Consider the following 12,244-nt stretch of genomic DNA (forward strand, 5'->3'; position numbering starts at 1 on the left):
TTTTCTGCTGTAAAATCTCTACACATTACCAAACAGCATAATAGGCAGCAATTATAAATCACTGGTTATTTCTGATACGCCAGCAAACGCACTTAGCCTAATCAGTTTTATGAAAAGTTAAAGAAGAATCTATTCTTCATTAATTCTGCTACTGTCATGTCAACTAGGGCCTCTTGGAATCTACTCACCCATTGTGGTTTCTTGGCAGGGTATTGTTTTAATAGTCTTATTGAGATAACATAAAATTAACCTTTTCAAAGTGTTCAATTCCAGTGGCTTGTAGGGTATTCACAGAGTTGTGCAACCATTCCCGTTACGTAATTTTAGAAGATTTTTATCATCTAAAAAAAAAAAAGAATCCCCTAACTTATTAGTAGTTATTTCTTATTCCCTTCTCCCTCTGTGCCCAAAAACCACTTTCTTTCATTATGGATTTGTCCATTCTGGATATTTCTTATTAATGGAATAATTCGATATGTGGCCTTTTGTGTCTGGCTTCTTTCACTTAGCATGTTTTCAAGATTCACCCATGTTGAAACATATGTAAGTACCTTATTCCTTTTTATGGCTGATCAACATTACAATGCATAAATATATCACATTTTATTTATCCATTTATTAACTAATGGACATTTGGGTTGTTTACCACTGTTTGATTATTCTGGATAATGCTATGATGAACATTTGTGTATAAGTTTTTGTGTGGATATATGTTTTAATTCTCTAGAGTATTCCTAAACTGCCTGCACCATTTTGCAGTCTAGGAGGGTATAAATTTTTCCACATCCTTACTAACACTTGTTACTGCCATAGCCATCCTAGCAGATGTGAAGTACTATTTCATTGTGGTTTTGATTTGAATTTCCCAATAACCAATGATGGTCAGCATGTTTTCACGTACATATTTATTATATTTGTCTCTTCTTTATAGAAATGCGTACTTGTAGACTTTGTCCATTTTTAAATTGGGTTATTTGTTGTTAGATTTTTTCATTTTTGAGTTGCTCTTACAACTCTTTCATTTATGTATTCTGGGTACTAGACCCTTATCAGATTTATGACTTGCAAATATTTTCTCTCAAAATGTGGGTTGTCTTTTCACGTTTTAATTTAATTTTTATTTATTTATTTATTTATTTGTTTATTTTTGGTCTTTTTAGGGCCACACCCCAATGGCATATGGAAGTTCCCAGGCTAGGGGTTGAATTGGAGCCACAGCCACTGGCCTACGCCACAGCCACAGCAACGCCAGACCCGAGTCACATCGGCGATCTACACCACAGCTTGTGGCAACAGCAGATCCTTAACCCCTAAGTAAGGCCAGGGAGCGAACCCACATCCTCATGAATACTAGTCGGGTTCTTGACCTGCTGAGCCACAAGAGAATCTCCTTAAAAATTTTTTTCATTAAGGTATAGTTGATTTACAATGTTGTGCCAATTTCTCTTTTACATTCTTCATAGTATTATTTGAAGCACTAATGTTTTACATTTTAATCAAGTCCAATTTATCTATTTTTCCTTTTTTCACTCATGCTATTATTTCCGTATCTAAGAAACCTCTGCATAATTCCAGAATATTAAGATTTGCTACTATATTTCTACTAAACGTTTTACAGTTTTTAGCTCTTACATTTAGGTTTCTGCTCCATTTTGAGTCAATTTTTGTGTATGGTATAAGGAAACTTCCTTTATTCTTCCACTGTTTCATTAAATAGATATTTTTAGAGTAGGCTATGGTAATTCCCTTGTTATTTCTTTTACTTTTTTAAAAATTATTTTCTACACAGATACTCTGGGGATTATAATTAACATCTTAAAACAATCTACTTGGGATTAATTTCAATAGTATATAAAAAACTTTGCTCAAAAATAGCCCCATTCCCTCCCCTTCTTTTGTACTATTTTTATACTAATTACATCTTATTACTTATGAACTGTCAACACTTTTTATAATTATTATTTCTATGTTATAACTTTTAAATATGATAAAAGAAAAGAAACAAAACACAATTGTATTCTCTTTCACAGTTATATAGGTAATTACCTTTACCAGTGTTCTTTATTGCTTCATGTGAATTTGCACTACTATCTACTGTCTTTTCATTGCAGAATAAAGGACTCCTTTAGCCTTTTATGTAGGGCAGGTCCACTGGCAATGACTTATTTCAGAATATCTGTATTTGGGAATGTGTACATTTCCTTATATTTTTGAAGGTTGGTTTTGCTGCATATGGTTGATAGTCTTTTTTCTTTCAGAAATTTGAAAATGTCATCCTATTCTATTTTGGCCTTTATGATTTCCAAAGAGACATCGACAGTCTTATTAAGGTTATTAAGGACCCCTTGTACATGATTAGTATTTTGATATTACTGCTTTCATTAGTCTCTCTTTTTCTTTGGCATTCAACAGCTTGACTATAATGAGTCAAGTTGTAGATCTCTTTATATTTCCCATTTGACTCATTAAGCCTTTTGAATATTAATATTTTTACCAAATTTATAAAGTTTTCAGGCATTATTTCTCAAAATATGCCTTCTGGCCTCTTCTTTCTCTCCTCCTTTTGAGACTTCCATCATGAGTATGTTGGTGTCTGTTGGTGTAGAGGCTCTGTTTATTGTTCTTTATTTTATTTTTGTAGTGGTTCTGTTCCTCAGACTGGATAAAATCTTTAAGGTCACCAACTCTTTCCTCTGCCAGTTCAAATCTGCTGTTGAGTCCCATTAGCAATTTTTTTTTAAGGGCCACACCTGTGGCATATGGAAGTTCCCAGGATAGGGATCGAATTGGAGCTTCAACTGCTAGCCTACACCACAGCCACAACAACACCAGATCTGAGCTGAGTCTGTGACCTACACCACAGCTCATGGCAACACCAGATCCTTGACCCACTGAGCAAGTTCAGGAACCGAACCCACATCTTCATGGATACCAGTCAGGTTCAGGTTTGTTATTGCTGAGCCACAATGGGAACTCCATGAGTCCCATTAGTGAATTTTTTATTTCAGCTATTATCCTTTTCAACTTTGTATCCCAATTTTTAGTAATATCTCTCTATTATTGATCCTCTATACTTAGTGAGACATCATTCACACATGTTTATTTCTTTAGATATGGTTTCTTGGAGTCTTTGAACACATTTATTAGAGCTGATTTAAAGTTTTTTTCTAGTAAGTTCAATATTTATGATTCCTAAGGAATGGTTTCTATTGTTTTTTCCTGTGTTTATGTGTGTTTTTGATGGAAACTGGACATTTAAAACATAATGTGACAGTTCTGTGAATCAGATTCCTCATTTTCTGGAGTTTCTTGTTATTGCTATTATTGTTACTATTATTGTTTCTATTGTTGTTGCTATTATCATTACCATTGTTGCTGCCACTGCTCTTACTGTTCCTATGTCTATTTGTTGAGTGACTTTCCTGGATTAATTCTGTAAAGTCTTTGATTTTTTGTTTTGTTTTATTTTGTTGGTTTTTGTTGTTGTTGTTGTTGTTGTTTTTAATGGCTGCTGAAGTCTCTGCTTGGTTACCTTAATAGTCACTTAATGACTATATAGAAATTTCCGTTTAATACCTTGAAACATCAAGTCTTCCAGCCTTTGCTGAAGGGCTCTCTCTGCATGTTAGGGTGCATCTTCAATGCCCTATTAGGCAGCTTACAATCTGCTTTGTCCTTAGCCTCCTGATTGCACAGAGATTCAAGTTCAGCCAGAGGTGAGAAATCAGGGCCTTCTCAGGTCTTTCCAGATCATACACCTAGCCCTGCACAGGCATACATCCTTCTAGATTCTCAGAAATATATACAACCTTTTAAAAATTCCCTATGAATATCTTATTCTCTGTTTTTTTTTTTTTTCTTTTGCATTTTCCTCAGCCTCTTGTTACCCCTGACTGGTATTACTGCCTCAGGGTGCTACAATGTGAAACAATGGTCAATGACTTTCTTTTGACAAATGGCCCTTGGAAGAGGACTACTTGAACATAGCTGGCTCTAAATCAGGTCAAATAAAGACAAATCTTGAGAATGATGCTTCTCAGGAAACTGCTGTTCAGGTCGAGTAATAATTCTCTTGGTTAGGGATTTTGGGGAGGTTCAAATCTGTTCTGCCACATATAGTGGCTGCTAGACCACTGATTCTCAATTACTCTAGTTGTGAGGCCATTTGCTTTCAGGGTACCACAGAACTGAGGGGAAGGGGATGGAAATAGGGGAAATTAAAATGCCACAGAATTTGCTAATTTTTTAAAAGACTCAGTTATTTTTCTTAATTTTTAAAAAATGTTTGCGAGGAGTTCCCATCGTGGTGCAGTGGTTAACGAGTCCAACTAGGAACCATGAGGTTGCGGGTTCGATCCCTGGCCTTGCTCAGTGGGTTAAGGATCTGGTGTTGCCATGAGCTGCGGTATAGGTCGCAGACGCGGCTCGTATCCCGCATTGCTGGGGCTGTGGCATAGGCCGGTGGCTACAGCTCCAATTAGACCCCTAGCCTGGGAAACTCCATATGCCGTGGGAGCTGCTCAAGAAAAGGCAAAAAGACAAAAAAAAAAAAAAAAAGAAAGAAAAAAAAATTTGCAACTCTTCGTTTAATCCCAGAGCTCTGAAAAAGTTGATTTTGACAATTTTTGCCAATGTACTCACAACCTTTATGGAGGAGCAGAATTTTGGATGCACTTACTCTGTAATTCCAGAAATACTTCTCCCCTCTTGTTTATTTTAATATGGTACAAATATGCTCATTGGTATGGTCCACACAAAATGATTTAACATTAAGACATTTTCATGGAATAAAAATACCATTTTTACTCAAAAGAGTTAACTTTGATCACCACAAGGGAGAAGATTCTGATTTATTTTCCTAACTTTAGTGATAAAAAACACAACAGTCTCAAAACTAAGTATTGTGGCAAGTTCCCATTGTGGCTCAGCAGAAACGAATCTGACTGGTATCCATGGGGATGCAGGTTTGATCCCTGGCCTTGCTAGTAGGCTGGGGATCTGGTGTTGCCATAAGCTATGGTGTAAGTCGCAGATGCAGTTTGGTTCCTGTGTTGCTGTGGCTGTGGTATAGGCTGGCAGCTGAAGCTCCAATTCAACCCCTAGCCTGGGAACTTTCATATATGGTGGGTGTTGCCCTAAAAAACAAACAAACAAACAAACAAAAAAACTAACTATTGTGGAAATAGTAAGGAAAATCTAGATATTGTTACTCTAGGTAAATTGAATTTATATCAAAAGTGTTTGAGTGTTTTTGGCAGGGTGCTGGTCATGGTAAAAGTGAGTTGTGAGAGCTTAATATTATCTTCGTAGACATCCAGGCCCAGTTCCCTACCTCAAGATCCACCAATTTCTCTGCATTCTTATATTCTTTATAACTCCTTTTTTTCATCAGGGAGTTTAACAACTTTCTGCAGTTCTTGTGAAAAGGAAAATGCATTCCTTTGGTCATGTGTTCTTCCATTTCTCTTTCTTCTCTGTAGGACTTAGATTTTCAAAAGGGAAAAGAAAAAGCCAATCCCAGGGGAAGAAAAAAAAAGAGGAGAAGAAAACACTGAATTACCTCTTTGTATATTTGGGGCTTGAAAAAGAAATTTAGTCTCATAAAAATAATTTCCTCTTTATACTCCTCGTTTTTGTAACTATGAAATTCATCCCTGTGCTATATACATACAATTGCTTAATTAATATTACCATTTCTTTATTAGCCTTAATAACACACTTAGTATTACAATTACTTGCATTGTTACTTTTTGTGGCTCAGATACACTTAGCCATAACTCCACTGTAGGTACTTTACACTCTTCTCTTGTGCCTTTGTAGTACATTTTGGCCCACATGAAAGAAAAACCAGGGCAGGTCCTGGTATTTATGGCCTCAGTTTTAAAGTTTCTAAGCCTTATTGTTCCAACATTGCTCTACAATTCTTCTATCTTCATTGCCCTCTGCCACTTGGCTGTTCCTTCTTGCTTTACCCTGGAAACTTTAGTGGCTTTTAACTCCCAATCTCTGGCTCTATCCTCTTGGCTGCCCACAATTTCCTTTCCTGGAGAGGAATCAACTAGTCATGGCTATCTTTCATAAAGTCTCATATCTCCTCTTCCAGTGCAGTCCTCACCCTACAGGACAAAGACTTGGATGATTAGAGGTTCATGGTTGCCTTCATTCCAGTAATCTACTTTGGGACCAAAAATTTTAAATGGCCAATATTGGCAATATATCTCTACTAATGTTTAAATACCTATTTTATGGTGTCCAGTTGGAGTGTTTACAATTTCTTTTAGATATCATGATAATTGGCTCATGCTCATCTCTTCAAATTTTAAAAGAACCACCAAAGATTATTCTTCTAGGCTATCCATTCTGTTTTGTGAGAAATAAATGTCCTGTCTTCTACCTTCATTCTGGTAGTGTATGTAACTGCATTTATTAATAATAAATAACAATTTCCTTAAAGAAGGCATTGCATAAAAACTTTTATCAGATGATAAAAGTTTCACAGTGTGCTTCATGTCCTCTAATATATTTCAAAATTAATATATATTAATATATTCCATCTCCTCTAATATATTTCAGAATTAGATCAAATCAAGCCACTTAAGGAAGCAAATAAGAGGAGAAAAAAAAAACAGAGTAAAAAAACATGTTCGAATATGTCACTCAGAATTCTGAAAATATTCTATGCTTATAAGAAGTCTAAATTCCTTGGCATCCTTTCAAGATTCTTTCAACTCTGACCACAACTTCACTTGCCTTTTCTAACTTCTATTCATTCTACTCATCCATTTCATGCTGTCTGTGTCTAGAATGCCCATTATCCTTTTTCTCCAACTGCGGAACCCTCTGCCCACTTCCTACAAGGCTAAATTCCAGTGCCACCATCTCTTTGAAACTCGGGGGCTGGGGGCGGGGGGGTGTTGTTCTTGGTTTTGTTTTTTTATTTGTTTTTGTTTGTTTTGTTTTGTTTTGTTGTCGCTTTAGGACCACACCCGTGGCATATGGAAGTTCTCCAGCTATGGGTTGAATTGGAGCTGTAGCTGCCAGCCTACTCCACAGCCACAGCAACTCCAGATCCAATCCGCATCTGTGACCTACACCACAGCTTACAGCAACATCGGATCCTTAACCCACTGAGCAAGGCCAAGAACAGAACCCACATACTCATGGATACCAGCCAGGTTTGTTACCACTGAGCCACAATGGGAACTCCCTGTCTTTTTCTTCCCGTTGATTTTATCCTCTATTCTAGGGCTCATCAGATGCAATTAGAAATAGCATTCTATATATGTATTTGGGTAGCTTGTGAATTTTCTTAAGGATAGGGCCAAGCACTTCAACAACTCTGACCCTGCAGGATCCAGAAGACTTCCTACTACAGAGAAGTATCCACAAATGTCTGAATGAATGAATTACACAGGGGCAGATGTTTGCAGGCAATAAAAATGACGAATTGACTGTCTTGATATAGGCTATGGTCTAGTAGAGTGGATGAAAAATAGCCACATAGTTTGTAAAACAATCTATTTAAGTGTTTTTATTTCAGAGCCAAATCATAGATTCTCTTTCTCTTGATGTATTTATTTTTATTAATTCCAAGAGCATTTCCTTGCATATATATCTACTGACCCTGTTCTTTTATAAGAAATACCTATCTTCTTGGTTTGATTGCTAACTAATCATTTATTTGCTAACCCTGGGATTTTAGAGCCCAGCTACTTGATTTAAATTTTCAGAAACTGGCTAAAAAAAAAAAAAAAAAAAAAAACTAAATCAACTTACTCAAATAATTCTAGACTTGCCTAACAGCTTAAAATATAATTAACTCACATTTCAAATGAAGGGACCCAACTACAATGTTACTACTCATGAGCGGTGGTTATTCTGAGTCAGAGAGTGCCATAAACTGAATATTCTTGCCAGGGCACCACCCCAGTACTCCCTCCCCCACTACAGCCTTACTGTCTCACTCAAGTTGAAGTCTGCCAAGAAGTTTTGGAGAAATTTCCTATAGTGTTAAGAACTGCCCCTCACCAGGATTCCAAAGGCAGACTTTTTTCATAAGTACCAGTTGCCCAGATGTCTTTGGACCAGGTTACTGGCACAGATTTGTTCAGGAAATAGGGCGGGAGGAACACCTATTTAATATTTTAAGTGAAAAAACATTCATGACATTACACAATAACAACAAAAAAGGTTGGTTCGTGGTGAAGTTCAAGCCCCACGTCATTGTCATCATAAATACGACTTTATTTTGGTCACCGCAAAAAAAAAATAATCATGGGTTCTCAATTGAAGAAGCAATTAATAAGGTTAATTTCATGAGACTGCTTAATTTTAACAGGCTTAAAACAAAACCCATCAAACATTAAGAATTGAGGACAAAACTGCTTATTTTCTGTTCCTAGTTACAACTGAAAGAAATTAATGGACAGCAGATTTTCAGTAGAAAAACAACCGTCCTACCCATTTTTGCCTTTGCGGAACATAGCCCTGGATTCTAATACATAGCAGGAACTCAAAAATTATTGAACTCCATAAAGCTGCTTATGTAGTTTAGCCTCATGAGTTAGTATCACCGTCTTGGAGCGCATTACCCTCAATACATACATAGTAATATTTAAAAATCTGAATCATCATGAAATCTTTGTAAAAACAGAAGCAGCTCTAGACAATAACACCTATCCTTAAATCCTCAAAGAGGGAGAATGAAAGCACACTTTGAGGCTATCTTAAAATTTATTCGAAACCTCATATTTAACTTTTAAAAGAACATCATTTTATATTTTTCTTTTAAACATACAATAGTTTAAAAATCATTTATTATTGAAACGGACACCACCCTCCTACCCAGATGGGGATACCTTATTTATGCTCTGGTCTTGAGAATTCATAATCTTATTACCAAAGACCTCCGGCCTACAGGGGAAGCAGAACTCTGTGCCCTCTTTTATTCCCAATCTCTTAGCGAAATTTTTCTTCTCTTGTTAAAAAAAGAATCCTTTTGACAGCCAGCTAATTTGAAAAGCAAAAAGCAAATCCTTGCTAATGTTATAGTGGGCTCTGATATCTTAATGTATTCCCATTTTATAGGGATATCTACAAGACAATTTCCTAATCCAACGTAAATATTCTAAAGGGTGAGGATTCTAGAAACAATAACAGGAGTTGCTGGAAATATTTTTGGCCCAACACCAAAGTTCCCTTCTGATGCCCATCAAATTATGTCACTTCCTATAGGGCCCACCACACATAGGCCCTGCCCTATGTTCCCATTGTCTACCTAATACTAATTCTCCCACTACCAGGAAGAATGATTCATTTCTATTCAGCATTTACTTTAATCCAGGCATTATGCTAAATGCTTTGTAGGCTTGTCTCATTTAATCTTCACAACAATCTTCAGAGAAAGGCAATATTTTCACCCCCATTTTCTTCTGAGAAAACTGAAGCTTAGAGAAAACAGATAATTGTATCGAATCATATAGCTACTACATGGTGCTTCCAGGTCTTGAATCCATGCGATGTAACTCTGGAATCTACAAGAGACTTACTCACTGTATTTGATTATCTCCAAGGAGAATACTCTGAAGGAAGTACCTATTTATCTTTTTGAAATTATTGGTCAGTAACCCCAGTTACTTTTGCCTCATTTCATAGACTCTACTTCCCAAATTCTTAATCAGTTCAGCCTCTAACCTCTTAGTGTACTTTTAATTTTCAACCATATTTCCAAACCCTAAAAGATATTTGATCAGATTAGGTCTCACTTATATAGAAAAGTATATAGTATAAAGTCTAGAGCTTAACATTTCCATCAAGTGACCTCATATAATTAACAGTTTGTGACCCTAGTTTTTATATTTTCTAAGCCTCAGTTTACTCAATGGCATGTCTTTCTGTCAGACAGAATAAAACTGCTTAAGAAAATATCTTTCCTGACATTGATTTGTATTTAGATGTATTGAAATTCAGAAAATGAACATTTATTCTACATTTAATTCTGCAGCAACAGCTGCTTTGTCTCTACATCTGCATTGATTTGACATGAAGATCAATAAATATTGCCAACAGATTCATAGCACATGTGAAAATTAACTTCAACCACAGCACTGATAGTAGTAGTTATCATCATTAGATTATAAATCCTAGAGGAGATTTTAAAAATATTTAAATTCAAAGTATTTAAAAAAAAAAAAAAAGGAGTTCCCTTTGTGGCTTGGTGGCTAACGAACCCGAGTAGGATCCATGAGGATGCGGGTTCAATCCCTGGACTCGATCAATGGGTTAAGGATCCGGTGTTGTCAAGAGCTGTGGTGGGAGTTCCCATCGTGGCACAGTGGTTAACGAATCGACTAGGAACCATGAGGTTGCAGGTTCAATCCTGGGCTTGCTCAGTAGGTTAAGGATCTGGCGTTGCCATGAGCTGTGGTGTAGTTTGCAGACGCGGCTCAGATCCCACGTTGCTGTGGCTCTGGCGAAGGCAGGCAGCTACAGCTCCGATTCGACCCCTAGCCTGGGAACCTCCATGTGCCATGAGAGTGGCCCCAGAAATGGTAAAAAGACAAAAAAAAAAAAAAAAAGTATTTGTTAACCTCCCCAAAGAAAAACCTCCCAGTAACTAAGCCTTGATCATATTCTAAGTATGTTTTAATCCTACTTCAAATAAGATATAATTTTGCAATTTCCCTTTTCATTTTTTCTAATTAAATATATTGTAATTTTCTAGAATTCTATATATGCATAAATGTGTAATATATATATATATATCTACATATACACACACACATACACTATTATCTGGATTTCAAAACTCTGAGCAATCTGGATAAATGTTTTGGGGGAAATATTTATGGTGATTTTTAAATGTCTAAGCATAAATCAATTAATCAGTATTTATTGATTATTGTGCAAAGCCCTTTGGGCCATACTGGAAAGCATAAAACACCAGGGAGACTATAGATAGAGAGATGAGATAAATAGAAGAAAGGCACTGTATGGCAGAACTGACAGCAAGTTAATGAAGATGGGAAAGAGACTGGAAAGTCAAACTGGGGTAGAGAGCACTGAATGCTGGCAAGGGAGCCCAAGTAATGTCTAGTGGGACTGAATTGTGACCCAAAACAATGCAATTTTTTTAGAGATTTATTTCTGCAATTTTGAAGATAGGATTAAGAAATGAAAATATGAGAGCTGTAAACAGGGGAAAGAGGATTTTTAATATATTTACTAAGTGAATCACTTCAAATTTGTAAATTAGAAGAGGAATTATTTGGCTGACAGTTCCCATTCTGAGATTTGATGGCCTTTTTATATTTATTGAATCCCTTATTTATTTATGTATTGACCATGCCTGAGGCATACAGAAGTCCCCAGGCCAGAGATGGAACCCTTGCCAAGGCAGTGACAATGCCCGGTCCTTAACCACTAGGCTACCAGGGAACTCCTTCATTAAACTTTTAAAATGTTGTCTTTTCCAACTTTTAGCCCCTGCAATCTTCTATTTGGCAATCTATAAGTCATCCTCAAGGGCTTCTCCCTGCCCTTTCCTGGGATGCTCTGGCTTGTATCACCTATGTTGTGCTCCAGGCAATGAGTCCTCCTTTGGGTGGCACTCTTGTCCTGTCTAGCCCTAGTCCTACTAGAACAAAACAATTAGTAGTTGAACCGAACTGAATCAAATCAAATGAAGTTGAATAGAATTTAATGGCTCCACCACCTGTAAACACAAATCCACTCATCCATGCCTTCCCTTTCTTTGAAATTCTCAAAACCATTAAGACAGGGATGCTTAAAAAATAGCCAGTATTCAGTGAAACTAACATGTGGATGTGGCTCTTGACTCAAAGGATGTACAATGCACCAGACAAAAGAAGCACTGCAAACTCCCAAGTGCTTCTTCTGGCCTGGGTCTCCTGAGGAGGCATTCCAAGCCCCAGCATTTGTGATGGGCCAACTTAACTTCCCAATTCCGAGTGATGGGAGTGAGGAAGAAGGGAGTAACATGTTCCTGACTTAATGCACCCTTACTTGTAAAAGTCTGTAGCAAGAAATAAAACAGCGCCCCAAGTTCTTTATTAGATTTAACTGCCAATGTACAAACATCCTAATTCAGATTAAACAAAATAGCCCACACACATTCCATTTCTAAGGAGAATGTTTTCCTCCCTTCCTTCCCCTCCCGCTTCCCTCTTACATTTATATCTTTCTGCATTTCTTTTTTCCTCCTAGTCTTGTTTCTCCTTTCCTC

At 36.8% G+C, this 12,244-nt stretch overlaps 1 long non-coding RNA gene across 2 annotated transcripts in view; it reads right to left on the bottom strand.

The window, feature by feature from the left end:
• LOC106506482 overlaps positions 1 to 12,244 on the bottom strand; it is a 204,504-nt gene that overhangs the window by 181,098 nt on the left and 11,162 nt on the right. The window lies entirely within an intron of this gene.

This window comes from Sus scrofa, chromosome 16, assembly GCF_000003025.6.
Source record: "Sus scrofa isolate TJ Tabasco breed Duroc chromosome 16, Sscrofa11.1, whole genome shotgun sequence".
Classification (NCBI taxonomy): domain Eukaryota; kingdom Metazoa; phylum Chordata; class Mammalia; order Artiodactyla; family Suidae; genus Sus; species Sus scrofa.